General features: G+C 44.9%; 2 long non-coding RNA genes across 2 annotated transcripts in view; one reads left to right on the top strand and one right to left on the bottom strand.

Annotated features, from left to right (window-relative positions):
• Positions 1-23,799, bottom strand: part of LOC309642169 — a 998,009-nt gene that overhangs the window by 138,199 nt on the left and 836,011 nt on the right. The gene's annotated exons all lie outside the window — the stretch shown is intronic.
• Positions 1-23,799, top strand: part of LOC309642162 — a 360,711-nt gene that overhangs the window by 100,079 nt on the left and 236,833 nt on the right. The window lies entirely within an intron of this gene.

Genomic DNA, 23,799 nt, shown 5'->3' with positions numbered 1-23,799 from the left:
AGTTTTTGGCACTTTGTAACAGCAGCCCAGGAAACTAATAAACCTGCCCTGCCAGGTGCTGGTGACGTTCCTGGAACCCTAACAACAGGCAATTGGTAGGAAAAAAAAAGTCCCCAGCAGATGATTCTCATGGAATTTCCAACCAGCCTGATGTGATCGGTGGTTCTGGGGGCGCCTCAGAGTGTTAGTTGCTGTGTCTTGCACATCTGAGTTTGTGCAGACTGGTCTGTTTGTTTGTTTTTCTTCTAAATGCATCCCTTTGAATCTCTGGGACTCTACCATGTCTGCCCACTGCCCCCTGTGCTGTCCACCTGGGAGATGCTGCTGGGTAAGGGGTCCCTGCTGCCCAGAGACAGTTCTCTCTGCATTGCCCACCCATCATCCCTGCAGGGACCCCGAAGGCTAAATCCGTCACCATTCCTGCTTGGAAACAGAGTGCACCGAAACGAGGTGGATTTAGAATAAGATTATTTACGACCATCCTTAAGAGGGAAGACCCGAATCCCACAAGTTCCTGCGTCCTCCCCATTCCTGATCTCATACGTGTACCTGCTGTTGTTCATTGGTATTCCACCAGGCTTTCCCAAGGCACCTCTGCCTGCCCCCCAGGGAACCTGCTGGGGCCGTAGTCTTGGGTCACCTCCTTAAACTCTCCAGTAAGAGAGGTTAAAAAACCCCAGGGCTGAATTGCAGCTCATTAGCTCCCAGCTTGGAACACATGTATCTGTGGAGGGCAGTTAGGCTTAATGGGATCACCTCTTGCAGAGGGTAAGTGGTTGACCGTGGTTATCTGTAGGTGCACGGTGATGTTTTCCCTCCTAGAAACAGCCTCTTTATTCTGACACATTGAAAAACCAGTTCTTGGAGATGACCTGCTCTGGCTGACCTTGGCCAGCCTTCTGCAGCTACTTTATTGCAGAGCCCAGCAGGATGGCTGCTCAGAGTGGGCTGGAAGCACTGTAACACAGGCAGTGATGGGAAATCATGGCTGTGAGGTTTGTCCAAGTGCTCCATCCCAGCACCTGTTAGATCCCAGATTGCAAACGTTGTTGAGGACATAGGGCCGGGGGTCAGCAGTTTGTATCTGAGCCAAAAAGACCCCCGGAGAAAGGGCATAAAGGGAATAAACACCATATCTTCTTCCTCTTTTGAAGCTCAATGTCATTAGACCATGTTAGATTATTGTGGGCTCATGACCTGTGGGCAGAGATGACCTTCCAAGGGGAAACTTGCTTTGAGGGTAGAGAGAATTGGGGCTGCTGCTGGCTGGGGCAGACTCTTGTCTCAGGCCAAGTCTGGTTCTGGCACTGCTGGCCCAGTCCTGTGCGAGGGCTTCAAATAAGTGACTGAGCCTGTGAGTGTGGGATCAGTTAAGGATGCCCAGCGGGGGGCTCTCCTGCTTCAGTACCAGCTCAAGCTGAGAATAACGGGAAGGGGCAAGAGCTCTACCGTCCTCCCTGCGCCTTCCAAGGCACCCTCATCTTTGTGAGCTTCTGCAGTTTCCCTGGGATTTCTGGAGGCACGTTGCCTCAACCAGCGGTGAGCATCGTGCGTTAGCCCTCTGGAAGGGGGATCAGCCTCTGGTGCGAGACCCCGGGGCACAGTGCTTGAGCTCTGCTAACTTGGCCAAGTGGGGCTAGAGCTTTGTAACTGGAACGAGGCTCGGGGAGGGGCTCCATAAATCCCCCCAAGGCAGTGTGGGTCCCATGCGCACATATACGTGGGTTCAAATGGCCATTGCAGACCACCCCCTGGTGCTTACTGCTTTCTCTCAGTAACCATGACGCTGGTGCACGTGCTCACGGAGGGGGAAGGAGCTGGCTTTGGAAATCAGAGACCCGGCTGTGAATGCTGCTGCTGCCGTCGCCCAGCTCTGGGGTCACCTCCCTTCTCCAGGGTCAGATGTCCTCAGCTGGGTGTTGGGCAGGTGCCTCCGGAGGCGAGAGCATGCCTGTGAAAGTGCTTGCTGGAAACTGAAGATCCTGTGAGGTGGTCCATTTGTTACTATTACTCCCTGGTGCGGTTTTGCAGGCTTGTCAGGCGGAGACGATTTGTGCTTTGGGCAGTGTGGATCTAGCCGATTCATGAGCCCTTGTGTGAGCTTATTTCCCCCTGAGAACTGGGGTCAAGCGGTCCCCATGGTGGCCTTCCAAGGACCATGTAGACTGGCCTGCAGGGTTTCCTGCTGCCCCTACTGAAAGCGTGCACCGATACCTCTACGGATGCCTCACAAGCTCAGTTTTGGGCAGAAATGAATTTTTCTTGTACACGCCTCTCTCGGTGACAGTATTTAATGAAGAGACATTTCAGAGTGTCTTCTGAACTTACGAATTTTGAGACAGGTAGCATAGCTTTACAAAATCACTTGCAGAAACAAATTCTGAACTGCAATTCACTTTGCTTAATGAAAAGAAACCAAAAAAGCATGTGGTTGCCGCTTGGCTGGATGTTTTCGTTGCACGTGTCCCAGCCTGTACACGTCAGTGAGGCCCCACCTCTTCAAGCCAAGAGCTTTCCAACTTCAGGAGGTTGATGGCCATGTATGGAAAGTAGCCGAGGGGGCTTGTGTTGGAATTCCATAATAAGGCGTCCCAACTTTGCATCTGAGTGGATCACCACACTGAGTTCAGAAACGTAACACCTGTCACAACTCCTCACAACAGGCGCTTCTGATTATCTGAGACCTGAGTTAGAATTTTCCAAGAGCCCATCAGGAGTGTGTGATATAAGGTCCAGATGTGCCCTGGGGTATTCTGGTTTCTGGAGCAACATGTTTGGAAGACTGCTGGGCCCGTGTCTATCACTGCGTGGTGTCCGTGATGGCTGGCAGTTCAGGGGCACGTAACTGAGGGGTGTGATTCCAGTTGCAGCAAAGGGGCGTCCCTGGGAACCGGGTGTGTATCCCACAGGCAGGAAAGCAGCGCTGAGTCCTGCTGTCCCGGTTCTCCGGGGATGCTCGGTCCTCGTGTCTGCTCTGCCTCCTGAAATCCACTCACTCCTGAGAACGGGGGCTTTGCCTCATAACCTGGCAGTTCAGGTTGTTACAGGTGGCCTTGTGTCCAACAGCTCCCTTCAGTATTGACTTCGTTTTCTCCTGTCTCCGTCCTCATTTTCCACTGACACTGCTGTGTCATTGCCTGCAGCCTGGGTAATTAATTGTTAGTTCTGGGTGCACCGGTGTAGCCCTCGTGCGCTCGGGAGGCCCCCGTGTTGGGAAGGTCTCTGAATTGGATTTCCCTCTGCTCGGCACTGTCCTTGTTAATTACGAGAGCAGGAGTGAGGCCGTTTTGGAAATGAAAACACATTACCCTGACTTCCAGGCATCCTGGATCCATTAAGTTTCTCTTTCAGCTGCCTCGCAGATACGTGCAGATAATGGCTTCGGATGCTTTCTTTAGATTTACCTGTGGTAAGATCATGCCCTTGGAGGCTGCTTCTGTCCTCCTGATGGGGGTACACGTGGAGGATGCCTGTTTCTTGATTTTCCTCTGCGTAATTTGATCTGGCACTTGGACCCTTTGCAGAAGAAAAGAGTAGCAAGCCCAGGAGGCTGGCCGTAGCTGCATGATTCAACACGTGGCTGGAGGGCGTTGGCGGGGTGCCCTCAAAAGAGGGTCTGTTTGAGATTCAGTGTAGTTTCTGCCCAGCCGCCACCCGCAGGGCACCTCTCTCTTTTGGGGATCCCTTGAGTACCCTTTGCGCACGGCCACATGGTTTACTCATGGTTTCTGGCTTATGTCGGTTTACCTAGCACTGCACCTGTTGTGGACAGACTAAAGGCTCCCCAAACATTTTCCTGCCCTTATCCCTGAAGCCTGTGACTGTGTCACCTTACGTGGTGAAAGGGACTCTCCAGATAGAATTAAATGAAATATCTTGATATAGGGAGATTATTCTGGATTACCTGGATGGGCCCAATGTGATCACAAGGGTCCTTTAAGAGGGAGACCAGAGGGTCAGAGGCAGGAAAAGGAGATGTAGTGACGGGACCAAAGCTGCTTCAGGCTGGAGTGATGCACTTTGAAGGGAGGAAGGGGCCCTGGGCCAGGAGATGCAGGCACCTCCAGACACTGGAAAAGGCAAGGAGACAGACTCTCCTCCCGAAGGAGCGAAGCCCTGCCTACATCTGGATTTTAGAGTTCTGACCTCCAGAACCGGAAGAGAATAAATGTGAGGAGTTTTTTTTTGAGCCACTGAGTTTGTGGCCGTTTGTTACAGCAGCGATAGTAAACTCACATGGAACCTGACCCTTACCGGGTATGAAGTGTTTGTTGAATGGAAGATTGCTGGCGAAGCAGAGCCCCAGCAATGTGGTTTCCATGTGAAATCAGTTCCAGAGTGAGTGCTAATAAACCCGCCTCACCTCTCGCTCTGCTGAAACGAGGACCGTTTATTGCCTTTTGATTCATGAGGCAGGATCCTCCTGCGCACGGAGCAATCTTGGTTAAGAGCAGTGTCGACTAACAACTGCAGCATCGTTGTAAAATGCTGTTAAATGGAAACTTAAAGGTTTCCATTAATTTCCTTTCGTGAAGTTTTCATGATGTGTTTAAAGGAAAAACTGTGAGTATGTCACCCTATCATCTGTTTCAAAGATGCAGGAAAAAAGGTAAGAAAAAAGAGAATCAAAGCAGTATTTTGAACTTTTGAGGGCACCCTTTTTCAGAGCCCTCAAATTCCCAGTGGAAGACATAACACATGCCTTTGGCTTAAAAGGATACTTTGTAGTTTTGTCTCTTTTGTCCTCTTTATTTTCTATCTCAGCGTGTCTCTTATTTGTGGTCAGCATGTTGCCTTCATTTCAGTTAACGAGATGCTGGACAGCTCTTCAGGAAGGTTTCAGAGAGGGATTGAGGGACGGTAAGTCAGGGAAGCAGCGTGGCTGTCCAAGCCTGGCCGCCGAGCAGCCTGTGACCTGGTCCGGTCACATCCCTGCCTGGGTCCTGGCTTCCTCTTCTGTAGAATGAGGGGTCAGAGTAGATAGTCCCTGGCACACTTCCCTCTGAATTCTGGTCTTGCCCAGGCCATTTTGAGAGCCAGCTGAATGGGATGCATGTTGGTTCTGTTCAGCTGGACATTTCCAACGCAAAGTCTTTAAAGGTGGGCTGACCTTCCACGTTTTTTCTCTTGAGGAAAAAAAACCAAACAAATAAGTTTCTAAACATGTTAATAAGCTCCCCTAAGACCACCATTCATCATTCTGATTGAAACCTTTTAAACTGCATAATTGTGCTCTGTTTTTCTCGGTTCCGATAACGAAGTAGCTTTTGAGGCAACAGTGATTAACTACAGGCTTGATAGAGTGCGATGCATTTGTCTGTAGGTGTCTGCTTTTTTCGGTTTTAAATTTATCTTAACTCTCTATGTGGAGTGAATCCATAGGACGGTGGTGCTGCCACAAGGATGACAATTAGGCCTCCTTCATTCCACCCCAAATTAATGAAGGGCGATTAGTGAAGTTCCTATTTGCCCTTTAAATGTGGTGATTTTTTCCCCCTCTTTTTTGACTCATGCCAAAGCTCATGGCAGGGCTGCTTTTTATTGGGCTGTGCCTCCTCTACAACCCCATAAATACTTTTTTTTTTTTTTAAAGACTTAATAGATGACTTCTTTAAAGATTTATGAGGCTCTGCAACTAGACTTCGTATAAAGAAAAGTACGGATCCTAAATTTTATGTTTTAATAAGATCAGAGGGACTGATGCATTGGTTTTTTGGTACTTTATAGAAAGTCGATAGATACAATTCTTTGACTCCTGTGAGACTTTTGGTGTTTTGGTCTTCCATTCAAGCTCAAATGTGCATTACAGGGCAAGATTTCTGGTTGAAATGATTCAGAAAATGCATAATTCAGTAAGCTGAACTGGAAACCCTCGGGATAATTCACCTTCTCGGATGTGAACAATCTGTAACCCCTCCTTGGAATTCCCAGCCTGAGAATATTGTTTGCAGTTCCACAGGTCAAAGGATGGTTTTGAGTCCCCTAACAGTAAGTTATAAAGGGAAAGATGTAGAAATAATTGCTTACAGCTTTGAGAAAAAGTCTAGGAAATCAGGCTGATCCAAATGAAATAAATAGGTTGTGAGATGTAAGAATTATCTGCTTTAGTAAAGGTGAAGTGGCCGTAACTCAGCAGGGTGACAGCATTTCCCGAGTGGAGAGTAACCACGCACAAGAAGAGGTGACAGGCTGTCAACCCGGTGACAGTAAAAAGGGTTTTCTTTGTTCTTTGCCATAAAACTGAGGTTGTGTTTAACGACATGGCCTCGAAGGCAGATAGTCACCTGGTGGTTCCTTCTGCTTTGCTCTGAAGGATGTGCACTTAAAGATGGAGGAAGTGTGGGGTGAGGGCTGGCTTGCAGGAGACAGGAGCATGTCTGCTCTTCTGCACCCGTGGAGGACTGGACCTCTGATCACAGACACATCCTGCCCCGTGCACTGCCACCTGCCACCAGCTGCACTGAAGATTTAGAGTGAGCTCTGGTCTTGAGCAGCACTCTGCCATGATTTCTAGGGTCAATTTTCCCACACCTACAGAGAACTGGGTGACACGCTGGACTTGGAACCCATGGTCACCTGTCAGGATGATCAAATACAGGGTGTGGATTGAATAGAAAATGGCATTACAGATCTTTTGTAAGGCTTCTTTTAAAAATTTTCATGAAAATCATACAAGTAATTCAAGTTCTTCGTAGAATTCAAGAAGACAAGAATATACAGATACTTTAAACATGAATAAAGATCACCCATAAACCTGGCACCTGAAGTCAACCAAACATTACTGTTTTATAATGTTTATTCTTCCAGACTTTGTATATATGTGTGTGTGTGTGTGTGTGTGTGTGTGTGTGTGTGTGTGTATACATGTATACTATATTTTTATGCATTGTATCCTTCTTTCCCCTTTTTAACTGAACCATACATACAGTAAAGGACGCTAATCTTAAGTGTACAGATTGATACAGTTTTATATAGATGTACACCCATGTAACCATCACCCAGATCAAGGCAAAAAACCCTCCGATCACCCCGGAAGACTCTGTTCAGACCCTTTTCAGGAGAGACAAGAGGGCATTATATGTGGTAATCGCTGTACTGACTTCACACTGAAAGTCAGCTGCGCCTGTTCTAGAGCTTCAGATTTATGGAATCACACACTGTGCAGACTTCCGTGAAATAACTGTGGCACTCACTCACGTTGATGTGTATAAGAGTAGTTACTTCCTTTTAATTGTGCAGTCACATTCCGTCATATAAATATGCCACAACTTATTATTACCTGTTCTCCTGTTTTTGGACATTTGGGTTGCTTTGCAGTTCTTGGTTACCAGGAATAAAGGTGTAGGACCATGCTTCTGTATATCTTTTGGGAGATGTATACACTCATTTCTCTTGAGTCAATACTGTAGGAGAAACATTGCTTGTTGTAAAATGCATACATGATTATCTTTAACAGATACTGCTAAATAATTTTTAAATTAATGTTCCACATCCTCACAAATTTCTTTTTAGTTTTAGTCTTTCTGGTGGGTGTGTGAAGGTACTTAATTATGATTTTAATATACATTTTTTCTGATAAAGACTTATGTTGGAAACCTTTTCATATGCTCATTAAGTATTTGAATATCCTCTTTTGTGTTTTGCCTACTCAAGTCTTTGTTTTAAAAAAATTAGGTAGATTTTTATTATTGATTTGTGAGAATTCTTTATATATTCTGGATTTGAGTTCATTCTTGGATATATGTTTAACAGATTTTCCCTCAATGGTGATTTGTTTAACTGAACACAAGTTCTTAATGTTAATATGTCCATTTTATGGAGTTTTTCTTTTCTATTACTGCTTTTTGTCATGTTAAGAAATATTTCTCTACTCAAGATGATGAAAAACTGTTCCTGTGTTTTCTTTTTGAAACTTTATTGTTTCACCTTTTGCATTTAGATTTATAATAATTCTTGGGTTGATTCTGGATATGGTTTGGAGTAGGATCAAAGTGTATGCTTTTCTTTTCTGTTGCTTCATTACCATGTATTCAAGAGCTTATCCTATCCCTCCTGAATTTACATGCCCTTTTCCTAAAGCAAGTGACTGTACATGCATGTCTGTTTCTGTATTTCCTCTTCTCTGTCACTGTCTATTCATCATTGCAGAAATAACACAGTGCCCTGATTACTATAGCTTTGTAGTAAGTCTTGCTGTCTGATAGTTTGTCTCCCAACTTTTTTGTTGTTCCTCAAGACTCTCTTGATTATTCTAGGTTCTTTGTATTTCCATGTAAATTTTAGAAATGGCTTGTCACTTTCACAAAAATACCTGCTAGGATTTCAGTTGGGCTTGCATTGAATCCAGAGATCAGTTTGAGAAGAATTGACATTTTTTTAAAAATGATTTTTCTAAGCCATAAATAAGGAATATCTCTTCCTATGTCTTCTTTAACTTATTTCAGAAATGTTTTATACTTTTCCATGTAGAAGTCTTACCCTTGAAAAAAATAAATTTATCCATAGGTATCTGATTTTTTGATGCTATATTAAACAGTATTTGAAAAATTTCTTCTAATTTTTGTTGGTAGTATCTAGAAACAAAGAGGGCTCTTTATATTGATAATATTTGCAGTGACTTTTCTAAATTTACCTATTCTAAGAATTTATTTGTAGGTTATTTTGGATTTTCTATGCATTTATGTCATCTGTGAATCTTGACATTTTTACTTCTTCTGTCTCTCTACCTACCTACCTATGTATGTATGTATGTATCTATTTATGTATGTATGTATCTATCTACCTATGTATTTTTGTATGTATGTATCTATTTCTCTAGTTACATATGTATGTATGTATCTACCTATGTATCTCTGTATGTGTGTATGTATTTATTTCTCTATCTAATTATGTATGTATGTATATATGTATGTATGTATGTATCTACTTAGCTATCTATCTACCTACATATCTTTGTATGTATGTATGTGTCTATCTACCTATATCTTTATATGTATGTATGTATCGCTTTCTCTAATTATATATGTATGTATGTATCTGTCTGTCTATCCATCATCTTTGCCTCATCGCTCTGGCAGTCTCTCTAGCACAATATTTAATAGAAGTGGTGGTAATGGGCTTACTGAACCTACAGAGAAGGTGTTCACTCTTTTGATATCAAGTATGCTATTAGCTATAGGGTTCCCCCCCCAACAGATTATCTTTGTCATTTTTAGGAAGACCCTTTCTATTCCCAGTTTTCTGAGCATTTTAATCATGAACGGTTACTGAATGTTATTAAATGTTTTTCTTCATCTGTTAAGACAATCCTATGGTTTGGTCCTTTACTCTGTTAATGTGAATAACATTTATTGGTATTTGAATGTTAACTCAACCCTTGCATTCCTGGAGTAAACCCCATCTGGTCATCTTTTTACTATCCCTAGATTCAATTGCTAATGTTAATTAGGATTTTTGTGTCTAGGCTCATAAAAGATGCTGGCCTATAGGTTCTTTCTTAGTGTCTTTGTCATTTTTTTGGCATCAGGGTCCTGTTGTACTCATAAAATTAATTGGTGAGTGTTCCCCTTTCTTCCCTTCTCTGAAAGAATATTTTTCAGATGGATATTATTATTTTTAAAGGTTTGTAGATATTAATCATGACTCTACCTGAGACTAACGTTTTCTTTATGGGAAGTTTCTCACTGTTGATTTAATTTTTAGGCAGATATAGGGCTACTTAAATGTTCTGCTTTTCCTCATGCCAGCTTTTTAGGTTGTGCGCTTCAAAAAGTTTGTTCTTTTCATCTAAGTTTACGAACTCCTTGGCATAAGATTTTTTCATAATATCCTTTATTTTCTTCTCTAGGTCTATAGGATCTTGGTGATGTCCCCTTTTCATTCATGATAGTGGTCATTTTTTCCTCTCTTTTTGCCTCATCATTCTTGAAAGGGGATTTTCAATTTATTAATATTTTTAAATAACATGGTTTGGCTTTGATTTTCCATATTGTAAATCTGCTTTTTGTTTCATTGACATCGCCTCTTGTCTTTTCTGTTTATTTTCTTCAACTTTAATTTGTTATTCTAGATTCTTGACATGGAAGTTTAGATAATGAATATCAATCATTTCTTCCCATTTCTTTCAATATATAAATTTTGGGCTATAGACTCTTCTCTAAGCACTATTTTAATTTTATCCCACAATTTTTAATATTCCTATTTTCATTATTGTCCAGTTCGAAGTATTTCCCTTTGTAATTTAATCTTCACCCATGGGTTCTCGTTCAAGCATTTCATTTGTTTCCAACATTTGTGTGCTTTCCTGCTATCTTTGTTATTTATTTTGTTTCATTGTCATTAGAGAACAGCTCAGTACGGTTTTAATTATTTGAAATTCATTGAGTCTTGCTTTCTGACCCAGCAGATGGATTTAGTTTGGTAAATGTTCCATGTACACTTATAGACTATGTATTCTGTCATAGCTGTGTGCAGTGTTGTGTACATGCCAGTTAGGTACTATTCGTAAATTATGTTCAAATCTTCTATATTCCTTCTGATTTTTTGCTTGTTTAATTAGCTCCTTTTAATTCAAGCTTGAAGAACTCCTTTCAGCATTTCTTATAATGCAGTTCTAGAGGTGATGAACTCCCTCAGCTTTTGTTTGTCTGGGAAAGCTTTTCTCTCTCCTTAATTTCTGAAGGACAACTTTGCGATAAAGTGCTCTTGGTTGGAGGTTTTTTCTTTCAGCACTTTGAATATATCATCCCACTGTCTCCTGGCCTCTAAGGTTCCTGCTGAGAGAATCTGCTGATAGCCTTAGGGGGCTTCCCTTGTATGTGAGGGATTTTTTTCTCTTGCTGCTTTTAAAATTCTCTCTTTATTTGATTTTAGACAGTTTTATTATAATGTGTCTTGGAGAAGGTCTTTTGAGTTGAAAAAGTTAGGGGGACCTATGAAATTCATGAACTTTGGTGTTCAAATCTCTCTCTAGGTTTGCAAGTTCTCAGCCATTATTTCTTTAAATAAACTTTTCTCCCCTTTCTCCCTCTTTTCTCCTCTGAGACTCCAATAATTCGTAGATTGTTCCTCTTAATGGTATCCGTGGTTCACAGAGGCTTTCTTCACTCTTCTTCATTCTTTTTTCTTTGTTCTCCTCTGACTGGATAATTTCAAATGACCTGTCTTTGAGTTCACAGTTTCTTTCTTCTGCTTGGTCCAGTCTGATGATGATAGTGTCTACTGCATTTTCCATTTCATTCATTATATTCCTCAGCTCCAGAATTTCTGTTTGGCTCTTTTTAATGATTTCTGTCTCTGTTAAACTTCTCATTTTGTTAGTTTATTTCTTTCCTGATTTTGTCAAACTGTCTTTCTATGTTTTCTTGTGGCTCACTGAGCTCTCGTTAAGCAACTATTTTGAATTCTTTCTCAGGCAAATTGCAGATCTCCATTTGGGAATGGTTACTGGAAAATTATTGTGTACCTTTGCTGGTGTCATGTTTCCTTGACTTTTCATGTTCCTTGAAGTCCTGTGTTGCTGTCTTTGCATTTGAAGAAGTCACCTCCTCCAGTCTTTACTGCCTGGCTTTGAGAGAGAAACGGCTTTTGTCAGACCTGCTAGGGACTCTGAGGTCTTCTGAGACCTTTTCTATGGGTACACCTACTTCACACTTCTTGTTCTCTCTTGGGCAGAATTCTTAAGATTGTATGCCTTCTCCAATCCTGCAAAGCCAGGCTGGGTGCTACCCTAAACTGTGTCTTTATATTTAAAGTGTATATCTTGTAAAAAGCACATAACCAGGTTTAATCTTCTTGTGTAGTCTGACAATCTTTGTCTTTCAGTTGAAGTGTTATTCTATTTATATTTAATGTAAGTACTGATTTAGTTGGGTTTAAGCCTTACAACACTTCCCACGCTTTGTATCAGACAGTAAATATTCTTGTGTCTTCACTCACATATTTACCCTTGGTGATGCTCTTTATTGCTTTTAATGTATTTCTGTGCCTGCATCTGGGATACCTTTTTTTTTCTGCCACTAAAAACTTCCTTTAGTATTTCTTGTACTGTGGGCCTTCTAGCAATGAATCCTCTGTTTTCATTGGTTTTAAAACATCTTTATTTTCCCTTTATTTTTGAGGGGCTTTTCCCTGGGTATAATATTTTTAGTTGGGCTTGTTTTTTCTTTCAGTGTTTTACCAATGTCATCACCTTTTCTTTAGAGTTCCACTTTTTCTTTTAAAAAGCCATCTGTTAGTCTTATTATTCTTTTGAAGGTAATATGCCTTTTTCCTTCTGGATGGATTTTCTCCGTATTTTTGGTTTTCAAGTTTGAATATACTGTTTTTAGGTTTTCTTTGTATGTATTTTTGTGGGGCTTCACTGAGGGATTCATTGAATCTGTGAGTTAATGGCTTTCATCAGTTCTGTATAATTCTTATCTGTTCTCTTTTCAAATGTTGTTTCTGCCTCATCCTTTCTTGCCTGTCATTTGGAACTTTATTTACAAGTATGTTAGGCCATTTGACAGTATTCCACATGTCTCCAATGCTCTGCTATGTTCTTACTTTTTATTATATTTTCCCCTTTGTTCTTTAATGTAGACACTTTTTAATTGATATTTCTAAGTTCACTAATTATCCTCTGCTGTGTACAGTCTGTTTTTAATGCATCCAGTGCATTTTAGTTTCAAATATTATATTTTCAGTTTTAGAATGTCTATTTGATTTTTTAAATAGATTTCAGAATTCTTAATCTTTTCAATCTTTTATCTACTTTAACATTTTCTTTAACATATTAATCATAGTTATTTAAATGTCTTTGTATGCTTTCCAATATATGGACAGTCTGTGGATCTGGTTGTGTAGTCTAATTTTTATTGTTTGGATTATTGGTCACCTTATACTGCCTCTTCATTTGTCTCATAGTTTTTGAATATATGCCAGACATTGTGAATAAAAGAACCATAGAGACTGCTGATGATGTTAATTTCCTCTGGAAAGGATTCTCTTCTTCTTAAGTAGTTTTTTGTTTTTGTTTGTTTTATGCTTAAGTTTGAATGGCTGATCAACAAAGAATTGAGCCACTTTGCTATTTAAGTAAGACTCAGCCTTACTCCGATCTCTTTTTCTTGGGCCTGGTTCTCCTGGGCCATTAGTCTAGAGGCTGACAGGTGTCTGTCCCACAGCTCTGAAGCCCTGCGGCACTCATGTCAGTTCTCAGAGGTTTGATGTTGAGTCTTAGCCTCTCTCCCCCTGCAGCTTCAAATTCATCAATTTTCCTGAGCAGGATGCTGTCTCTGTGCTTTAGGCAGTCCTCTTGCCTCTAGTGGAGCTTTGTCTCCTAAACAGTCTTAATTGCAGGATATTTCAATCTGCCTAGTAGAGATTTCTGACTCAGGCCCCGCTCCCTTCAGCCTCCTATGTTACCCTAGAACTTAGCAAATGCCCCAAGGATTTAAATTGGATTTTTCCCCTGTTTTTGGATTCCAATTCATCTTTCCAGCTGGTGTGGCTGTCAGCAGCTCTCCTGGTGTTTCTTCCTCCCACTAGAATCTTTCTGTGTTGGCTAAGCCAAATCCTCAGACTTTGCCCCAAATGTGCAAATGTTCCCGCAAGAGAAAGCTTCTGGCAACCATCAGTTCTAGTAAAGACTTTTCCTTCTCTGGGATATTTGCTTATTTAGATGTTATTTCTACCACAGCTGTCTGATGTTTTAAAAATACAGCCTTTTGTAATTTATCTATTTTTATTCTAGTTGTTGAAGTGAGACCATCAGCTGCCTACAACTTATTACAATCCTACTTGGAACAAAAGTTTGACATCTTGTTTATAATCTGTTTTCTCCCTATTAATGTACTATGAACCCATGTCCCTTTTAATACATTTATGTCAGTAAGTATACTTCTATAACTTTATTTAAAAATCTATATAGATTTTAACTATTCCCCTGTGGTTGAATATTTAGATTCTTTTTTTCTTTTTTTCTTTTTCGCAGTGTACTTAAAGTTTATTATTAAAAATTTCTGACATATAGAATAACTGATAAAGTATTACAAAGGACACCTGTATAACTACCAACAATTGTCAACATTTTGCCATGTTTGCTTGTCTATATAGGTTTTTCCCCCAAACCATTTAAACATATTTCACAGATGTGGCTATTCACACCAAATTTTTTGAGCATGTGTTTAAACATTTTTTTCCTTACATAATTACCCTGCTGTTCTCACACCTATCAAAATGAACAAGTCCCTCAGTTTCCCTAGTTGTCCCCCAAAATGTCTTTAATAGTTGATCTAAAACCAAGATTTGGTATAGGATGGTAAGTTGAGTTCAGTTGTTATGTCTTTTTTTCTTTTTAATATTTATTTATTTATTTAGCTGCATCGGGTCTTAGCTGTGGCGCGCAGGATCTTCATTGCAGCGTGCAGGATCTTTCATAGTGGTGCATGGGCTGTTTGTTGCAATGTGCAGGCTTCTCTCTAGTTGTGGCATGTGGGCTTCAGAGCACGTGGGCTCTCTAGTTGTGGGGCGTGGGCACTAGAGCGCATGGGCTTAGTTGTCTCTTGGCATGTGGGATCTCAAGTTTCCCGATCAGGTATCGAACCCACATCCCCTGCATCGGAAGGTGGATTCTTAACCACTGGACCACCAGGGAAGTCCCCAGTTATTATGTCTTAATTCAGAGTAGTTCCTCATTTTCTTTAACAATCTTGCTTTTTTTTTTTTAACATCTTTATTGGAGTATAATTGCTTTACAGTGTTGTGTTAGTTTCTGCTGTATAACAAAGTGAATCAGCTATATACATACGTATATCCCCATATCCCCTCCCTCTTGCATCTCCCTCCCACCCTCCCTATCCCACCCCTCTAGGTGGTCACAAAGCACCGAGCTGATCTCCCTGTGCTATGCGGCTGCTTCCCACTAGCTATCTGTTTTACATTTGGTAGTGTATATATGTCAGTGCTACTCTCTTACTTCGTCCCAGCTTATTACCCTTTCCCCTCCCTGTGTCCTCAAGTCCGTTCTCTACGTCTGTGTCTTTATTCCTATCCTGCCCCTAGGTTCATCAGAACCTTTTTTTTTTTTTTTTTTAGATTCCATATATATGTGTTTGCATATGGTATTTGTTTTTCTCTTTCTGACTTGCTTCACTCTGTAGGACAGACTCTAGGTCCATCCATCTCACTACAAGTAACTCAATTTCATTTCTTTTTATGGCTGAGTAATACTCCATTTTATATATCTGCCACATCTTCTTTATCCATTCATCTGTCGATGGACATTTAGGATGCTTCCATGTCCTGGCTATTGTAAATAGTGCTGCAGTGAACATAGGGGTACATGTGTCCTTTTGAATTATGGTTTTCTCAGGGTACATGTCCAGTAGTGGGATTGCTGGTCATATGGTAGTTCTATTTTTGTTTTTTTAAGGAACCTCCATACTGTTCTCCATAGTGGCTGTACCAATTTACATTCCCATCAACAGTGCAAGAGGGTTCCCTTTTCTCCACACCCTCTCCAGCATTTATTGTTTGTAGATTCTTTTGATGATGGCCATTCTGACTGGTGTGAGGTGATACCTTTCTGGGTCTCTGTGGTCACGTGAGCTGCTTCTCTCCGTGCGCTTGCGTCTTCAGATGACCTTATGTTTTTTTATTCTTTTTTAAATAGTCTTTTCCATTATGGTTTATCATAGGATATTGAATATAGTTCTCTGTGCTCTGCAGCAGGACCTCGGTCCTTGGAGCAGGGCGCACCCTAGTTCAGCCTGTTTCCACATAAGACCACGTTCTGTGGTTCTGGGTGGACGTGAACTTCTCGGGGGACACAGTTCACCCCAGTGCAGGGGAAATAGTCCAGGACTTGCCGACAGGACTCTGACCTCCTCACCCAGCATCCTAGGCCAGATGTGCTTCCCCTTCGGGCACAGCCCTCCGTGGCCCCCGCTTCTCCTGCTCCTCAGCCACACAGGCCGGCCCTTGGGGGGCCGTCCTGCTCTCCAGACCCCTCACCTCCTCGGGTGAAAGCACCGCCGTGCGGGCGCGGGGTGAGCCGTGGTCAGTGCAGAGTGCCCCTTCCTTCCTCGGCTGCAGAAGAGCCCTCTGAGGGAGGACCCCACCTCGAAGCCCTGTTGCTGGAGGGGCCCCCGCCCTCGGCTCTAGGGTGTCGGGTTTCCAGGGTGCCGTGGTGCCTCCCTGACCCCAGGTCCTCCCAGAACTGTGCTCAGGGCTTGTACTTGGATAAAGATAAAGACTGTCCAGGATGCGGCCGTGCACCTGGGACTCCCCGCGCCCCCAGCACCAAAGCGCCGCCCCGTCTTTGTTGCTCCTCGTGTCTGTCTTTCCCGAGAGCTGCAGGCCCCTGTGCTCACGTGGGTACTTCTTATCCCGAAGACTTTTCCTCCACTAAAAAAACAAACCCTTAGCAAGCACTGACTATGATAATTTTGTGTGTTGAATTGGACTAGAAAAGAATTTCAGCCACATTGTCATATTCACGGGCGTGAAGTTTTCATAATATCACCTTGTACTTTTTATCGACTTTCACCAAAGCGTCACTGTGTGCCCATTGCTTCCCTCGTATCCTGGGCGTAGAGAGGGCACCTCCATCCTTCGGGAGGCTGGAGGAGGAGGTGGTGGTGGTGGCGGGATCCCCTTGCCAGCCCTGCTCCGTGAGCCTGGGCGCTGTCAGGGCTACGTAGTCCATCCCCCAGGGCTCACTGTCCGAGGGCAGAGACGGGGGTACAGACTGATGGGAGAGGCAGTGGGCTACGGGGAGGACTTGGGGAGGCAGGGGAGGGGCTTGTCTTGGAGAAGATGGAACCACACTGGGCAATAGGGGCTTTATAGATTTTGTCCACTGGAAAGACTTTTAAGGGTTTTTTTTTTTTCTTTTTTTCTTTTTTTTGACTTCTCTGGTTTGGAACATGCTCTTTTAAAAGTTATGCATTAAAGGGGGATCTGCATAAGAAAGTAGAAACACAAAGGCGCTCCCCCAGTTCCCATTCCCCGGAGGGGCTGGTGGACATTTGGTGAAGGGCATCGCTGCACGTGCACACACAGGAGGAGGGACGCAGGGAGCCGGCGGTCAGCGGTCAAGCGAGGTTCTGCCATACGTGCTTCTCTTAGAACATGTATCAAGTTTAATTTTGCCTGAAGATAACAGAGATGAAAGTAAAATAGAAGGGACTGCTGAGCTTCAGGTGAACGTTTCTAATTAAAAGAGATATTAGTGACATAGCGATGCCTCCAAGGTGATGAAAAATAATTCTGAGATTCCTAAGGTTGGAGCCGAAGGCCGATGAAAGCCCACGCTTTCGCCTTTCTGTGTACAGATCGCGTGTGTTAGGGAAGTTGAGGACTATGCCTTGCCGTACCGCCTTTCTCCTTCCCCTGCCTTCAGTCTTTTGTCAGCTCTGATTTTAACGTCATCAAAGCTGCTGTCACGTCCAGTTCACTCTGGAATGAACTCCCACATTTGTGTGGTCCTGGACGTCATCAAAGCTGCTGTCACGTCCGTTCACTCTGGAATGAACTCCCACATTTGTGTGGTCCTGGACGTAAGGGACCTGCCACTCAGCCCAGTCCTGTCCATGAGGGCTGCTCCATCCCTAGGTTATTTAAATTCATTTCCTGGTTGGCTGGACGTGAAGCCAATCATTTTTTTTCCCTAGAAGAACCCAACTGTCTTATTCCCTGAGGTCCTGGGAGCTCTGAGTGTCTGTCTCTTTCTGTTAATGCTCTGCGTCTAGGGTGGGCTGCCTTTCTTCCCCCCAGACTCCGTGGAGTTTTCTCACCATCTCTGGCCTCCAGGGTGGGAGCAGTGAAGACCTCTCCCCCACCTTTCCTGCTGGCTGGACTTGGTGACTGAGTACGTTGCCAAAAGGGCTGCTGGGGTGGTGCACATTCCCCGAGTCCTTTCATGGTTAGGTGTCGGCCTCAGGGCTCTGCAGCTGGACGGCTCTGTGGCGGCCCCACTTTCTCTCCCCAGAACTCTGTGCCTGGTGATCCCTTGTCTCCTGCGGCGCTGATTTTGGCCAAGGGGGACTCCAGGCCAGACTGGTGGTTCTCAGTGTGTTGGTGAATTATCTACCTAGATGGCCAAGTATCATTTCTTTAAGCCTGAAAACCAGCACCTTAACCAGGATATGTCTTGGTGTAGATTGTTCTGCATCATTTCATCCTGAAACATGATATGAGATTCTGAGCTGTAGATTCACAGGCTGTCTCTCCTACTCAGTCTCCCCTTTTATCTTTGCCCTTGTATCATCTTCGCCCCCTTCCCGGCTTCCTCTGCCTCCCTTGGTGATCGTGGTTTTTCCTCTGTGTCAATGATTCCGTGTTAGTTGTTGCCTCTTTCTTGATGTTTTGACTTTATATAGCCTTTCTGTAATGATGGTGTTTTTTGCACTTTGTTTCCTGGAGCCTGCCATTTCCATTCTCATCTTATTTTCTTGCTTTATAATCTTGCCTTTGAGTCACTATTTTCATTGAATTTCTGTTCTTGTTATGTCCTTCCCAAGCAGGACACAGATGGGACATTTTCTTCTGTTCCTTGGGCAATGTGTGCTTCCGTCCAGGCCGTTTGTCTGTCCTTCACGAGCCGTGTCCCCTCCCTCCCTCCTTCCCTGTCCCGCTTCCGCTGATGTCTCTCTCCCTCTCTCCCTCGTTCTTTGCTTCCAGATTCTTTCCTTTGGCTGGCATTGGTGTTCTAGGCTGCACATTTGAAGTAGATGCTGAAGCCAGCCACACCCCAGACCAAGTATATCAGAACCTCTGTGGTGAGCCCCAGGCGTCTGTCTTTCTAAATCTCTCCAGCTATTTTCAGTGTGCAGCTAAGGTTGAGAACTGCTGCTCTAATGTCTTAAATTATCTAGGAAAATGAGAAAATAACCCACTGTGTAAGTTTAACCCTGCTCTAGGAGAGGGTTATCCATATATGAAATGTTCTGAGTTGGGCACTGCCTATAAGGGGCTTGTAAATGTCCTTCGGTGCAGAGGTGGTGACGTGGCCTGGGGGCGGGGGTCTTCTCCCTCCCAGTGTCCCTGGTTAAGTGGCCCTTTTGGACCTTCCTGAGGGCTTCCTCCTGCTGCCTGGAGACCTTGCACAGGCTGCAGAAGGTACTTGCTTTGCAAAACACCTCACTTTGCTTCCAAACAGTTACTCATCTGCAGAAAAAAAGTCTTTTCCCAAGTCAGCCCAGGTTGCATTTTCGAGCTTCTACCAAAGCCAGTGCCCGAGCCATTACTTTAAAACCAAGCTATGAATTGTTCATCCCTCACTAATTCCCAGATGGAAATCATGATTTTTGTTTACTTTCCTAAAAAATTCACATTTCGCCTGTGGCTCGGGTGAAGGAATTTTAAACATTCTTTGAAAGCTTTAAAGATGAGTTGGGAATGAAAGGACCACTCAGATTTAACTAGCACTGTCATTTTTTAAAGTGTGCCGGTAAGTAGAGGGGCACAGTCTTGAATGAAGGATGGTGTCCCGCCACCAGGAGAATGTTCATTTCATTGGACGCATCGCTCGAAATGAATCTGTGGTTAAGGAACAATTTCTGAGCCACGTAAAGCCCCATTACCATGAGAACAGCATTACGATTCAGTGCACCCAAGATTTATTGAATATTTAATTTGACCAAAGAATTGTGCGTAGTGCCAGCGGCTCACCCTGGAAAACCACCTACCGCAGGGTCAGGTCAGACGGCTGGAGAGTCGAGCTGGGCGGCCCATGTGGCAAAGCATTTTCTAGGGTAAATAAATCCAGGACAATGAAAGCTGCCCCTTCTCATAACCGGAGAACGCTCACGCTGTAGCTGGAAATACCACATTGTGATTTGTTTGGTTTAACCCAAGTGCTTTCAACTTCCTGCCCCTCTTCTCACCCCACGTCCCAGCCACCCTCTTGTAATGTTCCAACTTACACAGAAGAACAAAGCATCACGAAAGGTGTGTGCTTGGAGGAGGCAAGGAGTCCAGCTCAGCCTGCAGAGAGGAGACGTCGTCTTTAGAACTCTGCCCTGTCTGCCCCTGTTACGTGGCTGGGGGTGGAGCCTGGGACGCGGGGTGTGGACACAGGGCTCCGACCCTCACCCGCCGTTCATGGGGGGCCGTGTGCTCTCTGGAGCTCAGGTTCTGTTCTGTAAATGGGGGGCCACTCCCTGCTCCACCACCCGCTTCCCAGGTGCCGGGGGGGCGTGTGTCTGGCCCCCGCATGGAGAGGATGCTGTGCTTTGTGTGGTGCCTCTTGAGGGTCTCCGCAGACCCCCTGCTTCCCACGTATGCAAACCGTCCTCCTTCTCGTCCGTGCTCTGCCAGCAGCCCATGGCAGGTGCCAGCTCGTTCGAAGGGAGCAGCTCAGATGGGCTCCGAGTGAGGAAGCGCGTCATCACACCTGTCAGAATGGACGTAACTGGGGAGAGTGGACTTCAGGTGACACTTAGGAGCGTTTGAACGCAGGGCCTTTCGTCATTCCTCGTCTTGAAGCCCAGCAGCCCTTTCTCTTTCCAATGCTGCTCCCCTGCGTTCTGGGGGGACAAAGAAGGTGGCGAGTCAGGCGGTGCTCTACACATACAACGCACAGAAGTGGAGAAGGATCGATCGACTGCAAGCTGGGGGATGGCACGTGCCCCGTGCAACCAGGCTGCTTCAAACTCTAGAAACAAAATGCTGTCCTTTAGGTTAAAAGCGGAGTGAAAAAAAGAGTTTGAAAAATGAGACTTTCAGACTTAATGGAACTTTTCAGACATCTGCTTGCTAAACTCACAAATTGATGCCTTAAGAATGTTTCTGTGTTTTTCAGTGTGATGTTTTGGAATTCAAATACCAGTGACTCTGTTTCTTAAGCTTCCAATGAAGCCAAGCGTTTTGGGGGTGCCTGAGGGAGACGAGAGCTGCGTCCCCCAGTTGCCAGGGTCAGAGGCAGAGCCTGGGGCCAGCTGTTGGCCCTCTGTGGTTGGGTGTTTGAAGTTCATCTAAAACAGTTATTACTTAATAATTACTGTTAATTAAGTGCTGTGAGGTTCTGGACGCGGTCTGGGCCTCTGCATTGCACACCCCCCCATAAGAGGGGGAGGAAGACGGAGGCGGAGGCAGGCGTGGGGCGGGTGCGGTTCTGAGTGATGGGTCCACGCACATTGTTAGGCTGTTTTCTCTGCTTTCATGCGTGTTGGAACATTTCTATAAGAAGCAGAGTGGAGGTATATTACCATGTAGATGGAGAAATAAAAACCGGCCTAGAGATAACAAAGAAGAAGCATTTTCTAGTCTGAATCAAACCTTGGGGCACTTTTCTTTCTGCGGAGTAGAGGGCTAGGGCCTGGCCTTAGGGTTCTGCTGGAGGAGAACCTCAGGGTTCTTTCCTCTGGGTCTGTTTCAGTCTTTCCTCAGGGTTTGTTGTCTGGTTGTAGGTTCCAGCATCAAGTCCGATCCAGAGCAATCTTAGCAATCGTGCCACGAGAAGGCAGTTTTACCAGAGGCTTTCGTGTGCGTGTGTGTGTGTGCATGTGCGTGCACATGTGTATGGGCACACAAGCGTGTTTGTATTTGCATGTACACATGCACACACGTGTCTGTGTAGGCACATGTTTGTGCATACCCTCTTATGTGCACATATGTGTATGTGTGCAGGCAAGGCACGGGCACACACAGGCAGGCATCAGAGTGCACATATGTGTGTGCATGCTGTGTGGGCACATATGTGTTCTTGTATGCATGTGTACACACGGGCACATGTCTGCATATGACTGCATGCATGTATATGTATTTGTGTGTGCAAACACGTGTATTTGTGTGTGCAAGTGCCTGTTGTGTGCATGTGTATTTACATGTGCACATGTGTGCATTCTATGTGTATGCATGCATGTGTCTGTGCCTGTATAAATGTGCATTTGTGCATGCATGTGCGTGTGTGTGTACATGTGGATTTGTGTGTATGTATATATGTGCGTGTGTGTGTGCACATGTTGTAGGAACATAGTTGCTCTTCAGTGCTCAACAAAGAGCTAGCCAGGCCTCCTATGTGACGGACTCCGTAGAGCAAACTAGTTATGAAACTGAAGAAGGTGCTTTTCTGACACATAGTGACTGAACATTTAAGCATGTAGATAGTGGTTTGCAATCATCACTCATCTCTTTATTCCTTTTGTTTATTCCTTTTGTTATGTTAAACACAAAGTAGAACTGAGCCCACCCCCTGCCTCTGCCGTAGCCATAGCCCGGGTGGGTGGTTTGTGGCAGCTGATGTTTCTTGAGCACCTACTGTGTGCCAGGGCCTGGACAGGGCTTAGGCTCCAGTAGTGAGCCAGCTGCACTCTATCTACTTTGAGCAGCAGGGTGTTTCCAAAGGGCAGGTAAAGCATCGCGGAGACCAAGTGGTTGTACTTCTTGGGGGACAGGCCACCTGCCTGGAAGGCCTTCCCTCCCTCGCAGCACCGTGGGGGGTTTTGTGGGAAACACATAGCTTCTCCCATCAGGACCAGTGAGAAGGCCAAGTTCGCTAGGGCAATAAGTCATATGACACGGGTAAAAGTTCAAGTGGCCAGGTCAGGGGTGCAGTGCCCAGCAGTGGCCGAGCTGGCCGGCCTGGGTCCTGAAGCAGCTGGTGGATGTGGAAAGGCCCCCCTGTGCCTTCTCCCTGGTGACGTGTTCAGGCATGTCCTAGGCTGCCACGCCCCTCAGCTGTCACCTCTCCAGGAGAGCAGCCTGGGCCCTCCTGCCCTGTCATTGAGCTGGCAGTGTTTGCAGAGACCTTTCTGGAAAGCAGTACTGGAGGCAGCCTCTTCCTTCATCTGCGGGATTCAGAGTCTGGATCGTCAGCTGCCAGGAGTCCCGTGGGTGCAGGGTGGGAACAAGCATGCACACTGTTCCTAGCTGGAGGGATTGAAACCCTTAGACTTGGGGTCTAGGGCCCCAGTAGGCCCTGTGCAGTTATGTGATGCCCACAGGCCCGGGTGAGAGGGGCGAGCAGGGGTGTGTCGCTCAGAGCGAGCCCACCCAGGCCTAGAAGAGCAGCCCCGCCTGGGCCGGCACAGGAAGCCCTGACTCGGACCAGAAAGTGACGGAACCAACGGATGAACCTCTGTCTTTCCCTCACCGTGCTGTACGGCAGCCGCAGGGCTGTCTGCTCCACCATCAACAATTCATTGATGTTCCGACCTTGCAAGTGTCATGATGAAACGAGTAATGATCACTAATCGTTTGGTTCTGCTTCTCTTCTGGTCCAACGTCAACAATTCTGAGACTGGCTCATCGGCCGCTCTGCCCTGGTCAGACGCTGCCCACCCAGGTGTGGGCCTGGTGCCCCTTCTCCGGCACGTGGAGCAGCCCTGGCTTTGGTTCAGGATGGGACACAGGGCCTGGCTCATGACCTTGCCGGCGCTGACTGACGGCGCCGCCCTGGTCTCGGCTGGCTGGACACACATTCACCACCTGCGCATGCTTGGGCCCCCACCCATCTCCAGGGGCTCTTTGCTTTCAGATGAGCCTGGTGACAGGTGTTGGACCCTGTCCCCTTACAGAGTCAACTTGTGGTCAAAGGAGGGTAGAGATGGAGAGAAGTATCTTCTGCAGATTCATTTAGAAAATAACTTTTTCAATTTTGGCTTCCTTAGTACACCAGATGGAAGAGAGGGATTTTTAAAAATCAATTTTCCACATTTCAGCCCCTGTGGCTTTTCCCCATGAATCTAGAATCCCCATGTCCGGGACATATCCACCCAGGACTTCCCTCGGAGTTTCCTTAGATTTGGGTCTCGGAATTGAAACAACAGTATTGTGTTACACAATATCTTTTCTGAGTTATTGATGGCATCT

This window comes from Balaenoptera physalus (genome assembly GCF_965194825.1).
Source record: "Balaenoptera physalus genome assembly, chromosome: 14".
In the NCBI taxonomy this organism is placed as follows: domain Eukaryota; kingdom Metazoa; phylum Chordata; class Mammalia; order Artiodactyla; family Balaenopteridae; genus Balaenoptera; species Balaenoptera physalus.
Note: the sequence above shows the minus strand (reverse complement) of the source record. Positions and strands in the feature narration are given on the sequence as shown.